General features: G+C 49.6%; 1 protein-coding gene across 3 annotated transcripts in view; it reads right to left on the bottom strand.

The window, feature by feature from the left end:
* The window catches only part of PLXNA2 (plexin A2), a 452,864-nt gene that overhangs the window by 153,859 nt on the left and 283,849 nt on the right, over positions 1-15,156 (bottom strand). The window contains exon 1 of one of the 3 annotated variants that reach the window (XM_065038659.1): positions 4,784-5,023. The exons of the other annotated variants lie outside the window; for them this stretch is intronic. The gene's annotated coding sequence lies outside the window, so the exon portion shown is untranslated. Of the gene's footprint in view, positions 1-4,783; positions 5,024-15,156 lie in introns of those variants that run through there. 3 annotated transcript variants of the gene reach the window in all.

Genomic DNA, 15,156 nt, shown 5'->3' with positions numbered 1-15,156 from the left:
TGAATGTAATTTTAGCCCAGGCAAAGCAGGATTAAATTTTCATAATACGATACATTTATCTTGCTTTTCATTCCCCCCCATCATGACCTCCCAGTTCAATTTCGCCCAAACAGAAGCAGCGATTACGATGAGAAACATGAGATGGGCTTCATCTGATAACGGAGGGGAGGGCACCTCTTTCCCAGCACCCTGTCCCTGGCAGCCCCCAACACCAGGCTGAGAGCATCACTCGGGCCCTTCAAAACACACAGATGGATCATAATTCAGACTCAAGCCCCAGCAGAGAACACGCAGCAGATTACGTACATCACTGACATATGTTGCGCTCACATGTTGGTAAACTTGTGCTTTCTCCATGAAGTTCTGTTGGAGCAGCCGTGCCCCCACCCCAGCACTTGGGCTCAGACCACAGTGGGTCAAGGAGTCACAAGCCACACTGGGGGGGCCACATTTTCCTGGACAAGGGACAGGGAGAGGCAGCCGGGAATTTCCAAAAAGCACTAAAATCCTGTAGTTCCCCCACTCCAATTGCTGTGTTCAGCAAAGCGCCGGGGGAGACCCGCAGCTCCCAGAACCGCGGTCCCTCTCGGAGGGCCGGGGGCTCCGGCCCCAGCTCAGCGCAGCTTCACCAGTCACTGGGTTTACGTTCATTTTTCCGGAGGATCCCCTCTAGTGGGATGAGGAGGAATTTCAAGCCCACATCCCATTCACCTCTCTCTGCATCAGGGTGGGCTGCAGCGAGGAGCCAGCTCACAAATTCCTTGCCCCGTTGTGCCAGAACCATTTGGGGAGAAGTAAAAACCGTGTTGGAAAGGCAGATGCTGGGGAGGCAGCATAGGTGGGAAGGCCCAGAGGAGGGAGGAAAAAGACATCGAGGATAAATTCTCCTCCACAGTAGCAAAGGGATAATGATTTCCATCAGCAAAACATCCACTTCTGATGATAAAATGCCACCTGGACCACGCAATTCACCAGCAAGCCCTAGTGCCCGCTGGAGGCATCGTGGCCACCCCGCAACCACGCTGGTGCAGCAGCACGTGGGGACCCAGCCCGAGGCACCTGCAGCAGCCCCATCTCCATCACTGGCACTGAACCACACAGTAAATACCTATATTTTCACCACAGAGAACAAATCTGCACACAAGCCCCAGGCAGTTTTCTCTGCCACCCAAGGCCAGCAGGCTGCCCTCAATTCTGCTTTTGTTCCCGCTTTGCTTTTCATCCCGGGGGCTCCCTCTGCACCGTTTTTGCAGACAAAGAGCTGTGGCCTCCTCAAACCAAAATGCCTTCAAGTCTCGCACAGCGGAGCTGTGCCCGGGGAGGGAAGGTGGGCACCCAATTAGCAGAGCTAAGGATGCTCTTGGTGATAACGACGCATCAGATCCAGCCATCGATGTCTGTGGCTCAGCCCCGGGAAGAACTTTGGTAGCACCTTTTCCTCCCTGGTTCCCCTTGCCCTCCCCTTTGCTGTGGTGGTGGTGGCCTCCCAGCCAAGCTGGTTAAGAGATTAACACTCTAAAAACCACATTTACCCTAATTAGCCATGAAATCTTTGTAACTAAGTGAAAAAATGTTTCCCTTGAGGGATTTTTGTCCATTCATCACTGTTTGAATTGCCAGGGAGAGAGAGGTGGGGGGGGGGAAAAGGAGGTGGGGAATAGAGGAAAAAACCCCTCAGATCTAATGAATTAATAGCAAAATGCCCCGGGGGAGCAGCGGGCTCCTACAAAACACGGGCAACTCAAAGGGGGCTTTTCACAGGCTCACCAAGGGGACGCTTCTGAATTATTGCGAGTTAACAGACTGTAACACAGCGCTCCGCTCCCCATCCGAGCCGGGCAGCCTGGCCAGCGCGCTGCGCTCCTCCCGTCCCTTCCACAGGGACGGACAGACGGACGGACAGCTACGGGTTCGGGGCTCTGCCGGCAGCACAACCAGCACCCCCCAGTTACTGTTTTACTGCGAAAACAACATTTCAGAGTTAGGTGAGCAGGGGGGGCAGAGAATCTTGCCACAACTTAGGCCCATAAATATTCCATATTGCCAGAATAAGAACAATTATATTCCTGCCAGCACTTTTCTTGTGTATTTTAAATGTGTCACCGCCTTCTACTTTCTCCCCCGTTTGTGTTTCTTGTAACAGGCCCATGAAATAAAGATTAGCTGAATAATCAAGAGTGTTTAGAAATGTGAAGGGGCCTGTCTCAGGAGCTCAGGTTCATCCTGGTTTTGTCTTTTTAAGGATGCCAAACACAGATGGGGGAAAGCAATTTCCACAGGCTGGAGCGAGCGTGGCGCCCGAGCGCACGGGGACGGGCGAGCACACGCTTCCCCATCAAAACTGACAGCCTGGACCAGGCGGGGGGGCCTCCCCCCCATTACATATTTATCGTTCAAACTGCAGAGGGGCCAATTAAAACAACCCGATCGCCGCCACGTTCAAACAGACGCGGATGTGCTCGGAGAAGCGGGATGAGAAGCAGGTGTAGACTCCTTGGAGAGTCACTAAAACAACCTCCGCTGAACAAAGGTACATGTGAGATGTACCCGGCTCCCCCAGGAAAGCATCGCACCGACATCAAATAGCAAGCGCGGCTTTCCACCTTAAGCCTTCTTGCCACATGCATGTTGGGTTTTGCTTTCTTGCCTAGTTCGATTCTTCATATAAGCTGCCTACAGCATGAGACAGTCTGCGCCTACATCTGCCCCAGCTTTTGGCCAATTTTTCCAAGACACGCTCTAGACTCCCACATTTAGCTGCAACAGGAGCTCCCAAAGTAAGTTCTGGAAAGCCTCGTAGTGCTTGTTAAATTGGAGATCTCGGGAAGATGCTGCAAATCACATGTTTCCCCGAGACACCACAAGGTCTGCACCACAAACTGTTCCAAATGTCATTTCCATTTAGCTGCTTTGCAAGCCAATTTGTCACATACTAATGCAATTTGCTGAAGAGAGTTAAAGAGCACAGGGCAGGAGCAACCACCTCTTCTCCAGGCTCCCGCCACCAGCCGCAATCTGCGTTTTCCCTTTTGTATCCAGCTCCGTCTCCTTTCTGCCGAGAGGCAGGGAAAGCTCAGGGTTAACACCAAGAGCAAGACCGAGCGTGGTAAGAGCACCGGGAAAAGCCATTTCCATCATATTGGTGGATTGTGAGCAGATCTCGTGCAGCATCTATTACCTGTTTCCACCGCAAAAACTTGTTATAAGCCGGGGGGAACTCCATGATTAATTTCATCAAGCAACACCATAAAGACAATGAAGAGTAAATTGGGTTACTTTATCTTCTCGCAACAAGCGCAGTGGGTATGGTTAGAAGAGTTGAGAAAGATAACTGGTTTGCTAGATAAGCTGTTTCACAACAAGAGTTGTACATTCATGGAACTCATTCCATCAAGTTTCTTAAATCAAGGCTGATTTATCCGGTTCCTTGCCCCACCTCAAAATATCACATTTCAGCTTTGAGGGTCCTCAAAGTGACAACAAATGGCAAAAGGACAGTAATAAAGACCAGGAAAAAAAAAAAGGCGTTTTAAAGGATCTAACACCTCTGTGTTAAAGGAAAAAAGCTAAACATCTGTTCTGAAGATGGCACAGATTTCTTCCGAGGCATCTGTCTTTCAGCTGTAAAGTAGGTCATTTGATTTAACTTTTAGACACCCTATCGATATAGTCATCCAGAGGAGGAGAGACGAGACCATCTCCCCAAGTCAGCCGAGATCTGTTAAACACATTCAAGCCACTAGCGAAGCATCAAGTGCTCAGCAAATAACAGGGAAACCCTGTCAGCAGTAGGTTTGCACATCATGGCACTCCGCTAACTTCACATTCTCTCACCTCCAAGCCATTATTTTGAACCGTAGGTCACAGAGGCGCAGTTTCTTTTTTCTCTACCACTTACTATTCACCTCACTTAATATTAACCTATTGACTTTCTGATACCCCTTAGAACGCAGATTAATTGAACATCTTTCACTTCACCTCCAGCAACGTGAAAGCATCAGCCACAGCTCAAATGGAGACAAAGCCTGTAATATCTGACCGTGCCAGGTTACACGGAGGTCACGACAAGAGAGGACAGTGTGGAATCATCGAGCCCTCCCGCAGAGCAGCCTCCGCTGCGATCCACACACCATCCAACCCGCGGCGGGGCTGGAGGAGCCCTGGACCAACGCACGCAAGTTGGGATTTCCCTGAAGGCAGCACAAGCGCACTCACCATCCCGCTTCTCATCGCCTTTCCAAAAGGGTCTTGAGAGGATTTAGCGAAGTTTTAATGAGGATTTTTTCCCAAGATTCGAGGGTGTTTTTTAAAAAAGTCCCTCCTCGCCAACAGTAACTTTTTTTTTTATGGAAATGAGTTTATTCTGGTGCATCAACTGCTCCGGACCGTGACCGAGCGGTAACGAATGACCACGGAATTAACGAGAAAATACATATATGCATAACGTGCATACGCACCTAAAACAGCACGGGGAGGGAGGAGGGAGAGGTAGACGAGGGAATAGGCGAGTTCGGAGGGATTTCTCGCTGCCCCTCTGCAGCAGCGTCCCTGGATGCTGCTCCCGGCACAGCCGCTGCCCGCGGCGCCGGTTCCCGGGCCCGGCCGAGCGCCGCCCGCCTTCTGCAGCCCCGGTGCGACCCGCGGGGAAAGGACCGCGCTGGGCACGGGGGGACCAGCCCAAACCTCCTCCTCCCCGCACCGCCCCGGGCAGCGGGGATGCCCAACCCCAGGGATGCCCCGCTCCCCCGGGGAGAAGCCCCCTCACCATCCTCAGCTCACTCACCAGACCTCGCAGCTCCGGTGCCGCCGCCTCCTCGGGATAGCGGCTCCCCGGTTCACGGCGGGGTAATCCACACGGTCCCCGACACCATGGAAATCCGGGGCCGGCCGCCCGCGTCTCCGCCGCCTTCCCGCAGCCTCCCCCGGCTCGGCTCGGCTCGGCTCAGCTCCGCCGGCCGCTCATCCCTCCGCCAAGCCCCGGTTCCCCTCCGCCCTCCCCGGCAGCCGCCGCCGCCGAGCCCGGGCGCGCTCCCCGCCCGCCGCCCGCCCCCGCGCCGCCCCCGCTGCCGCGATTAACCCTTTCCCAGCCCCGGCGCCGGCGAGCGGGGCTCAGCTCACCCTCCCGCACAAACAGCGGGTGCAGGGAAGCGCGTTCCGCTGCCACCCCCGCCGTGCGGAGCGGGATGCTCGGGGAAGCCGCACCGCGCTGAATCAAGGCCCAAAAGCGGGGCTGTCTCACCTCGAAAAGCTGCACAGCACCAGCACAACTGGACTAGATTTAAGCTAATGACTCCCTCACCTGTCCCCTCTTAAAGGATTCCTCACCTGTGCCTTCAGCTGTCCCTTATTTCTTGGGTCAAACCACTCCATCAGCTCTAGGAAGCAGGCTACTGGTCTCTTTTCCCAGCTTTGACCCCCTGTACATCCCTTGCCCCCAGTTCTGGTGGAGAGAGAGACACTTAGGCTCTTCAGTTTCTCCATTTATAAAATGGAGTTGGCAACTCAGTTTTCTGCCATGTCACCTGCAGCAGACTAGAAGCCGTGTGTGTAACAGTGCCCCCAAAGCCACCAGCCCTCAAGAGATGGCAGAGACCAACCACAGCAGTCACAGCCACCTGGGACAGGGAGCCCTGTGACTACCTGCTGCTGGGAACCAAGGGACCCCTCCTTGGGATCGAGTGGCTCACCACAGAGTCACCACCTAGCACATGTGTTTGAAAAGTACCTGGAAGCTGTCAAGTGGCCAAAGTGAGGAGCATCTTCAGCACTGGTTACCTGCAGTGGCCTACAAGGGCTTGGGAGCACCTGCAAACAGGGAGGCAAAGCCACCCCAGCACTGTGGCAGGACAGCGCGGCCATGCTGCTCCAAAAACCCAGAACCGCCATGATCTAGCTAAGCCTGTCCTAGCAAGGTGACACAGGAGCAATTTTGAGGAGTGCAACTGGTGGAGGAAATCGATAATGTGATGGATTGCTGTCTCACATTTCTTGTCATCAAGATTTTTTTAGCAATTTACTTATTACACATTGGAATATTTGTGAGAGAAAATCATAGCCAGCATCCTGGGCCTCTTCCACAATAAACTGAACTGACTAAACCAACCCAATTAGCTCCTGGAGAGCAGCACACAGGGCAGTCCTCCTCTAGCCCCTTTCACCTCTGCTACAGAAGTGGCCTTGCTGCATCTTTCCCGAGTTCATCTCATGGTGGGACATGCCTTGTAATTATGAACAGGACCCTGGAAGAGCAGTTTTTTAGGGGAAAAAGACACAAGCACTGTCAGTTTTGCTGTTTGCCCCATGTACCAGGTTCAGGAGCCTCTTGCATGGGGGTCTGTTGGGGAATGCTGTTCCATCCCTCTGTGCAGCTCCTCATCCCACGCTTTGCCCCTTCCAAGAGGGTTATACACCAGGGAGAAAACCCCAGGTTAGCCTGCCTGCATTTCTCCCCATCCTCACCACGTTTACCATCCTTCAGGAAAGGATTTCCTTTCCGATAGTGCCTGCATAGCCACCAGTGGAGCACAGACACAGCGCCCTCCACGTCACAGCCAAGAGCCCAGCCATGCTCCCGCGAAAAGGGTCCTCTCGACTTCACTGGAAGCTCTAGAGCAGGGCATTTTGACATCCTGAGAAGATACACAGGCTGCAGCTGTTTAGTTCAGGAGAGGAAACAAGACACTCAGTGGATGGCAGCATTGGTTCCTTAGCAAGCTTCTCTCCTTCGCTATTCTGTCCCTAATACATTCACTGTGTCAGGCATTCACAGCCCAGGGTGCTAAATCCCGTTACAAACACCAGCCCCGGTTAAACACACCTCCCACAAATGCAATTTCTCCTTTTGCGGGAAGCCATACAAGGCAGGTCAGAGTGTCTCAACAACCATTTCTCTCCCCTTTGCAGGACTGTCTGCATCCTGTCTTCCCTTTATTATTTATTGATGGTCAACTATGTTCCTGTATGGAGAGTCTGTCTCAAGCTAATTACAGGCTTGCTCAGCTGGGGAGCAGCATTGAGACTGGCTGAGTAGCTCATGCACGGGGCATGTGAGCAAAGGGCTGTTCCAGCATGTGGGGAGCAACACAAAACAGGTGGAGATTCACCTGAGTTTGTTCAGGTGATGGATGTGCTGCTGGGCTAACGAGCTGTCTGTGTGCTTTAAATATTAGCAAGCTCTTGGCTGAAACAAATGCTGGAGAAATCCTCCTGTGGATATTTGCATTCGCCTTTTCCTGAAAGGGGTGAGAGGTGGTAAGTCTTGGAATTGAAGTCTGGAGCCGTAACAGAAGAAAGAACCTGCCTCAAATTCAAATACATATGGTGACAAATGTATAGAGATGCACATACTCGTAAGTGTACAACCCTTTGTCCACAAAACTCCACACGACCTCTGCACAACATGCATATTTACACACACACATGCAGTATCACCACAGAGACAAACAAAGTAGCCAGGAACACCAACATCAGCCCACAGCTGACACTCCCCATCGCATTTGGGCACCTGATGCTGGGGGACAGCAAAGGCCCCTGGACCGCACAGGGATACAGCAACATGGGACCCACCTGGGTACCAGCCGCTGCATCCTCAGCATCAGTTTCACCAACATGCACCCATGGCTTTGCCGAAGGAACCATGGGCACGGAGAGCTTTGAGCTGTGCTGGGAAAGAAACGAGGAGCTCGACAACCTCTTTAAACTCTTGGGATGCGACTTCTCGTCCCTGTTCGCTCTGACATGGGGAGCCGCGCCGAGCACTCCTGTTCCGCGGGCGGGATCGGGGCCGCAGATGACAAAGCAGCTGGTGAAGCAAGACATCAGTGAAAGATCGGTGTCTGCTGCTAGCCTCTGCGTTCGCCATTTCTCTCTGCCCTCATCTTTGATAAACTCCCTGGCTTCAGAGCGCAGGGGTCATGAATCTGTCTGAGCCGTATGAAGCAACGAGCCTTTCCATCCTCCCAGCACCCGGCTCTTCATAGCCACTAAAAGTCCTGGATAACGCAGCTTTATACATCGCCTCTGGCACTCCTCTTGGTGGCTGCGGATGCAGCAGCACCCGATGTCAGTTTTTGCTCTGCCTTTGCCATTCCCAGGGTAATAAAACAGATCCTGCTCTTCCCTAATTTCTAAAGAAGGAAAAAATATATATATAATTTATTTCTTTTCCTTTTTTTCTCCCTGTGTCCCTTTAGGACAAGCCACTGGGTTCAGGAAAGCACAGCCCAGGCCTCTGATGCCCAGCTAGGACTGACTTAAAGCAGCTGCTGAAGCTGTGCGAGGGGAAGAGCACCATCTATAGGCACCAGCTATAGGCATGGGAGCATCAGTCGATAGCGCGGATGCCAGCGGCTGACAGCTTCTAGTTACTCGCATCATATCTACCCATGCAATATTCAGCAGAGCTAATAATTATTCATCACTAATCACTACAATAGAAGAATCATAGGCAGTTATTTAGAAATGATTGTTTCCGCTCAGTTATTACCTATGACAGTGAAAGGAAATATCAAATAGTCAAACCCACAAGTATATGGGAAGCTGAGTGAAGGATCAATGGGAATTTAACCAGCACTTTATGCTATTCTTCCTCTTTAGAAGAACCTTGTCAAGTGATTTTTTTCCTCTCTACTGTTCATAACACCTTCTTGGAAAATGAAAAGGATTTTTCTTTCCCTACTGCACCTTATCCTTTCCCCCCCTCAGGTTTTCTCATAAATGTGAGCTCCTGTTCTTGCCTCTGTATCCCCTGGTTTGAACTGAGCTGAAATTAGCTCACAAAGTTTTTTCTTTCTAAAACAAACTCCGTTTTCATTAAGTGCAGGGGCAGGAGAACAGAAAGGCTCTGAATGCTGCGTTACAGAGTGTCTTGTTACTGTCAAAAACACAATTGCCGACAATGTCTGTGCTGAGGCGGTGTCAGAAATTCAAGGTGCAGACAATATGCCATTTTTAATCGTCTTCCTACAGCTAAGAATTGCCTCAGCTGAAATAAAGGGGATCATAATGGGAAAAGCACTAAAATAACTACAAAGACACCAGTAACCTTCAGTGATTTTAAAGACAAAACACAACCTGAAAACACTGGTCATATTGGCCCATAACCAGCAGGCAACTGGATCAGCTTTTTCTAGCCCTTCCTTTGGCTCCGTAGTGTGACTACCCAAGGTCCACACACCACGCAGCTCCTGTTTCCTTTTCTAAATTAGATATTCTGCTGCATCCTTGTACTTCACACTCCTGGGGCTGCACCGGTTTTCCATCTCAGTCACAAGCTAAGCAAACTGTCCAAGGAAAGGCCATCTGAAGAGGCTGTCAACTCTTCACAACACTCCGCTCTCGTTTTGAAACACGACTGTTTTCAAAATCACCATCAAAGTGATTTGTGAGCCCATCATCATCAAGCAGAGCTGGACAGAAGCCCCAGGACAGACAGAGGGACTGGTGGGTGCCCAGGAGGAGGGAGCAGTATCCTTCCCCAGAGATGGGCCATAGAACGGGGCATCCATCCATCATCCATCACCCTGAGCGGTCCCTCCAGCTGCCCAAGTGATGCTCAAGACCAGGAGCTGCTTTGCTGGAGCCTCCACCCCCAGCCTGAGCGGGGTGAGCAATTACAGCCCGGTGAGTCAATTATCGACCCTCTAACGAAGGAGTCTCCGCACAGCCTTTGACAGGGAACAGAACACCGGCGCTGCTCCAGTCTGTCACGTCGAGAATTTACAGTGTAATGATTTCCTAAGGGCCAAATCCTGTTCTGACACGAGCGCGCCGGCTTCGCCATCGATCAGAGGCCGGTTCTCTTGCAACGAAGGGACATTTCCCTGTTCCTGGGGTTACTTCTGAGCTGCAAACCGGCACCAGTTGCACTTGGTCCATCTCCAACTTGCTCATCCTCAGTGGCTGAAGCAGACGCAACACGAGAGACTATGGGTTTTCCTGTCCTTGGTTTGTCTACATTATTAATTATTTACTAATGACGCAGTTACAAACAAACACACTGTGCTTGAGGCAGCCTTAGAAGATTCCCCGTCTGTGTTTGTTGTATTAACAGGCAAAAAAAAAGCCTTTATTGCTCTGAAGTCCAAACACACAGAGGCCAAGGTAAATCACCAGTGTTATTCCCAAATTTTGGTGGTCAACATGGTCCCATTCCCCATCACCTCCATCCCAGGCTGGTACTGGGGAGCCCTGGGGCAGCTTTTGATGTTCCCAGCACCCACGGGTAGGAGATTTGCATAGAAATCCTCAAAAATGGCAGCAGGGCCCACTGTAAAACAAACGTCCCATTTTTAAGAGATGGGTACCCAAAGGGGAGGGCTTTTAACAGCAAGATATAACCCCGGTTTTCCAAAAGCTCTGCTCTAAGATCTTCACCTGTATTTCAGCAGGACGGTTGAAGTTTGTCTGCAGGGTTCACTGGAGGGTTGTCTTGGGGGAGAAGCATCTACACAACCTGGTTACTCCGGCTGTGAAGCCTGAAAGGTGGTCACCATGATTAACAAGCCGTTTTAGCAATAAATCCCCCCCCCGCACGCTCATTGCAGCGTGTTCATTGGAAATCTTTAGTTTCTTCATCATAAAGAAATGAGTATTTCAGGCTCTCTGTCCTAATGAACATAAAATACGGAGCACATTGACAAACACGCTGTGGCCCTGCCTTTCCCTTTTTAATTTTTCTGTAGGCAGTATATATTACTGACACCGCAAAACTAAATTAAATGCAAACCTAAATTATTTTAAACCTTAATTTCATCTCTTTTTTTCCCTCTTGTCTGAGGACATTGAGATTATTTTTTCCCTGCATAATGGGTGGGAGGGGGGTGGAGCTGGAAATCCTTTGCTTTGTGGGGTTTTGAGTGTTCATCTGTTGCTGTGAGTTCTGCAAAGCACCTTGTAAGTGACTGAGGAATGCGGAGCCTGAAGTCTGCTTATCATTTCATCCTCTTTTCGGTATTTCTTTGGAGTTCTTTCAGGAAAGAGAAGGGAGGGAGATGTTCACAGTCAAACACAAACTCCGAAGCTTGTAGAAACTCCTTTCTCTTGAGTGAGTTCAGCCGAAGCCAGAGAAAGGCGGAACAGGTACACGTTGATTTTAAATACTCTTATTATCAGTCTTGATACAATCACGAAGAATACAGTCAAACCAAACCAAACAAGAGCACCAACCTTTTCATTTCCCTCCTCATTTGGCAGGATGCCTTTTCTCCCATCTAATCTGCTTCTCCAGCATCTCCTTCTCGTTCTCGGGGTGCACACGTGTTGGGTTTTGTACCTCCAGGGAGATGTTCTGCTGGAGACCAGTGGCCGAGCTGAACTGGGGTCCCATCTCCTGCATCCCCCATTGCGTCTCCTCCACAGAGAACTCTGCCCTGAGCCAGACAAAATGCATCATACGGAGTGATTTATTTCATGCGTGAAGGTGATTAGTGCAGAAAGGTCTTCGGCTTAATTGATGTATTGGATCATGTATGATAAGTGTATCCAGGGAGTTTTCACATCACAGATGTATAGAGAGGGACCTCCCCTGGTTCCTTTCTTTGCCTCAATACCCAGCACGGGGCCTGGGAATATTGGGGGATTAATGTCGCAACAGAGGGAAAAAGTCTGCCATTCAATCTATTTAAACATTTTATTTCACCAGCACACCAATTAAATATTCCCTGTCTGAAGAGACCACGGATTAAAGCAATAGCAACACCGCAAAAAAATAATCATCTCTTTGGAGATGTGTCTATAGATGGATCCTTTCTCTCCAATGATCAAGGAAAATACACGAAATTGAAAAAAAAAAAAGACCTCTTAGAAGTAAATTTTAGGGCTATGTGAATAATTTCTCCCTTTTCTGTGCTCCCTTTCATGAACTTCTTTTCCTTTCCCTGGCGCCTCCTCCCTCGCAGCCCATTTGCATTGCCTTAATTAACGGCAGCTCTGCCGACAGTCGCTGCTGCCCTCGGCGGGGTCGCCGTGAAGCGCTGAAGATGCTGAGAAGGGGATGAAACCACGTTCTGTTGCAGCGTGGACAGTCCCGGCTCGTGCTGGGACCACAACCCAAAGAACTCCACTCCAATCTGTACCAAGAGCAGGACAAAACATGCAGCTTTCCCCCAGCGAGAGGCCCCAGAGCTCTCCCAGTTGGTCTCTGCTGAGCGGGTGTTGTCTTAGCAAGCCGGTCTGGCTTTAAGAAGCTTCCTTCTCCCTAATGAATGACCCATTTTTCCTCCTAAAAGGCCACTCGAGGTGCTGGCGATGTGTATCTTTGCTGACTGGGATCTGTGATGAAGTACCGGGGAATAAAGAAAGAATTAATAAATCACCCATCCACACGCCCGTGTTGCTCTTACGCTGCGACTGACACCAGGAACGGGTCCATGTGGTTTGCAAGCTGTGCACCTGCTGGTCAGCTATTTACCCAAGCAACTCAGGATTCCAAGCTGATAGGAACGGACTAGATCAAAAATAAAGGAGACCAAAGCATGTTATTATTTTTCCCAACTCCACGGCTGTGCCAAGACCTACTTGCAGCTCCTCTCTCTTTTATTTGGATAAGTGGAAGGTTTAAAAGAGAAAGTTTTCCTTGGCAAATGTGCGTTGGCAGCGGAATTGGACCAGTTAAATATACCCAGAGAGACAAAAAGAAAAGACTGTTTCTAATTATGAATGCTCGTGTTTTTCTGTCCCATGATTTCTGATGCTGCCTGGGCCAGAGGTTTAACTCGGGGAGAGGGAAAAAGGGGCAGGGGGAAGCCAAATACGTGGATCCGCCAATATCCAATTGACATCTCTGAATTTCTCAGAGCAGCATCCTCAGGCTCCACCTCCTGTGGCGTCTTCAGGGTTTCAACCATTTCAGGTTATGGATGGTGACTCCAAACCCAAGCTTTGGAGCCCATTTCTCTACCGGACGGGGTAATTCCCACCTGATCAGAGCCCTCACTTTGTGTTTGGCCATCAGGTGCTGGTCCAGGAGCCCTCGCACCCCTCGCCGGGCACCCAATTTAAATAAGACGACGCTTAAGCAGATCTGAGTATCCTAAGATCATTTTGTCATTTATTTCTTCTGCAGCGTTGGACACCAAGTGTGAGAGATGCCGGGTACCCCTTTAGCAGCTTTGCTACTTGCAATGAACAATAAGAATTTACTTTCCTGTTAAAGAGGCTTTAGAAAAATTACCCCAACATGCCGCAGTGAATGTCTCATGGAAGAATCCCAGCTGGGTCTATATTCTGTGTTGATACTTCACTGCGCTGTATTTCACTATGAGGTATTTCTTAGTGAAAAGCAGAAGAGACTACAACACCGTCCCTTGCAAACAATAAAGAAGCATAAGTCATTAACAAATCCAAACCAAAATAATAAGACAGAGGCAGAAAAATTGAATGTGCTTAACGCTGAAGAACAAAAGAAACGAGAACCATTTGTTACCTAATAAAGGAACTGGAAGGGAAAGTCTTTGACGGTAAGGGAGGACGATTTGCTCTCATGGGCCAGTGAACATCCAAATATATACAAGCTGTTCGCAGCAGACTGATTGCAGCTAGGCCATAATGCTATTGTACATGCTCCGAAAAAAACAGAAAGGAAAAAACACTACCACAGAGAAGTACTTCAGAAATAGATCACGGTCTATTCATTAAAACAGATTATTTTAGACAAATCTATTTTCCCCCTCTCTTTATTGCCATGTTTTCTTTTATGTTAATTTTGCGTCTGTTTAAAGTTGAATTCCTTGATCTGCAACATCTTTAGCTTTAATTTTTTTTCTTCTCTTCTCCTCCCAGTGAAATGAATTCAAATCATTTGCATTTATTGCAGAGAACATACAGCGTCATCTGTAGCCTTTAGTCTGACTGAATTGCTTTTCTGCTTCACAAGGCACACGGTGCGAGCCGCAGCGAGCCCCTCGCCACTCCGCCGCGGCCACAAATAACCCAGCTGGCACTTCCATGTTTCTGCAATATTTATCATATTGATCGTATATAGAATAAATAAGCAAAATTATATCATTGGAAGCAATGATCTGACGAACCTATGGACCAAATCAATCACTTGGCAGAGACTTAAAAAAAGCAGCTTCCTCTCAACCATTTCCAAAGTCAATTTTCCTTACAAATAGGTTTCTCATCAGCCTAAGCACCCTAGAGAGAGAGTGTGTCCTTCCACTAGACCTCCCTCCAAACCAGGTGTGCTATATATGGATGCTATGCCAAATATAAGTTCTTTAGGAGTATATAATTCCATTTTGTTTAATTATCTTTAAAATCTTCTTTAAAAATACTGTATTCATTCCATGGGTTTAGCTCAGAGAGACCCCACGTACTCAGAGGGAATCACGACACATGAAAACAGAGCCGGCTTCAGACTAGGCCTCTTTGTTTAAATACATTTGTAAGAACTATGGATATAAATACAGATAATTTGCACAGCTTGTATGACATTATCATCTCTGTGCTTTGTGCTACAGGAACGATGTTCTTCCTGCAATCCTATACAGCAAACGGGAAACTGCTGGAGCCCGGGGAAGGAGATGGGACACCCAGATTCAGACAATATGAAAACTGACCTCAGCAAACACAGCATTAAAACACTGAGCTTGTTTCAAGCGGTTTCCTACAGCCCTAAAGCCCCAAGTGCTCCATTTCCCCACCAGCTCTCAGCTCTACAATCTCTTCCTTGGAGAAACTGGAGCAGAGAAGATGAAAATGGCCGGGAGAGCTTTCAACAGATGGGAGGTGGATCCCCCAAAACCAAAACACACTAAAGCGCGTGCTTATGTTTAAGCACGGGCGTTCTGTTATCTCCAGGAGATGCTGCACCACTGTGGTGAATAGAGATGGACCAAGCGCATGGTAATTGGGGTGACAAGGGACAGGCTGGGGCACCCCGAGGAGGGTGACGACGGCTGCAGAGCATCACCACGAGCTGGGGACCCGCCGACGGGGTGGCATCGCGCAGGAGGCCGATCCTTCCCCAGTTCTCGCAGCTTTATCAGCAGCAGCAGATGCTGCTGCAGTGAGATGGAAACAACACAAGGAACTTTCCACATGGCGTCTAGTCAAAGAGGGAAAAAAAAGAGGATCTGCGAGAGGCTGGATGCAGGGACTGTCACTGCGGGGAGCAGACGCGGCCGTCTGCAGGTCAGGCTTTCCCTGTGCGGT

Source organism: Columba livia, chromosome 22, assembly GCF_036013475.1.
Source record: "Columba livia isolate bColLiv1 breed racing homer chromosome 22, bColLiv1.pat.W.v2, whole genome shotgun sequence".
NCBI lineage: Eukaryota > Metazoa > Chordata > Aves > Columbiformes > Columbidae > Columba > Columba livia.
This window is presented reverse-complemented; position numbering and strand designations above follow the sequence as displayed.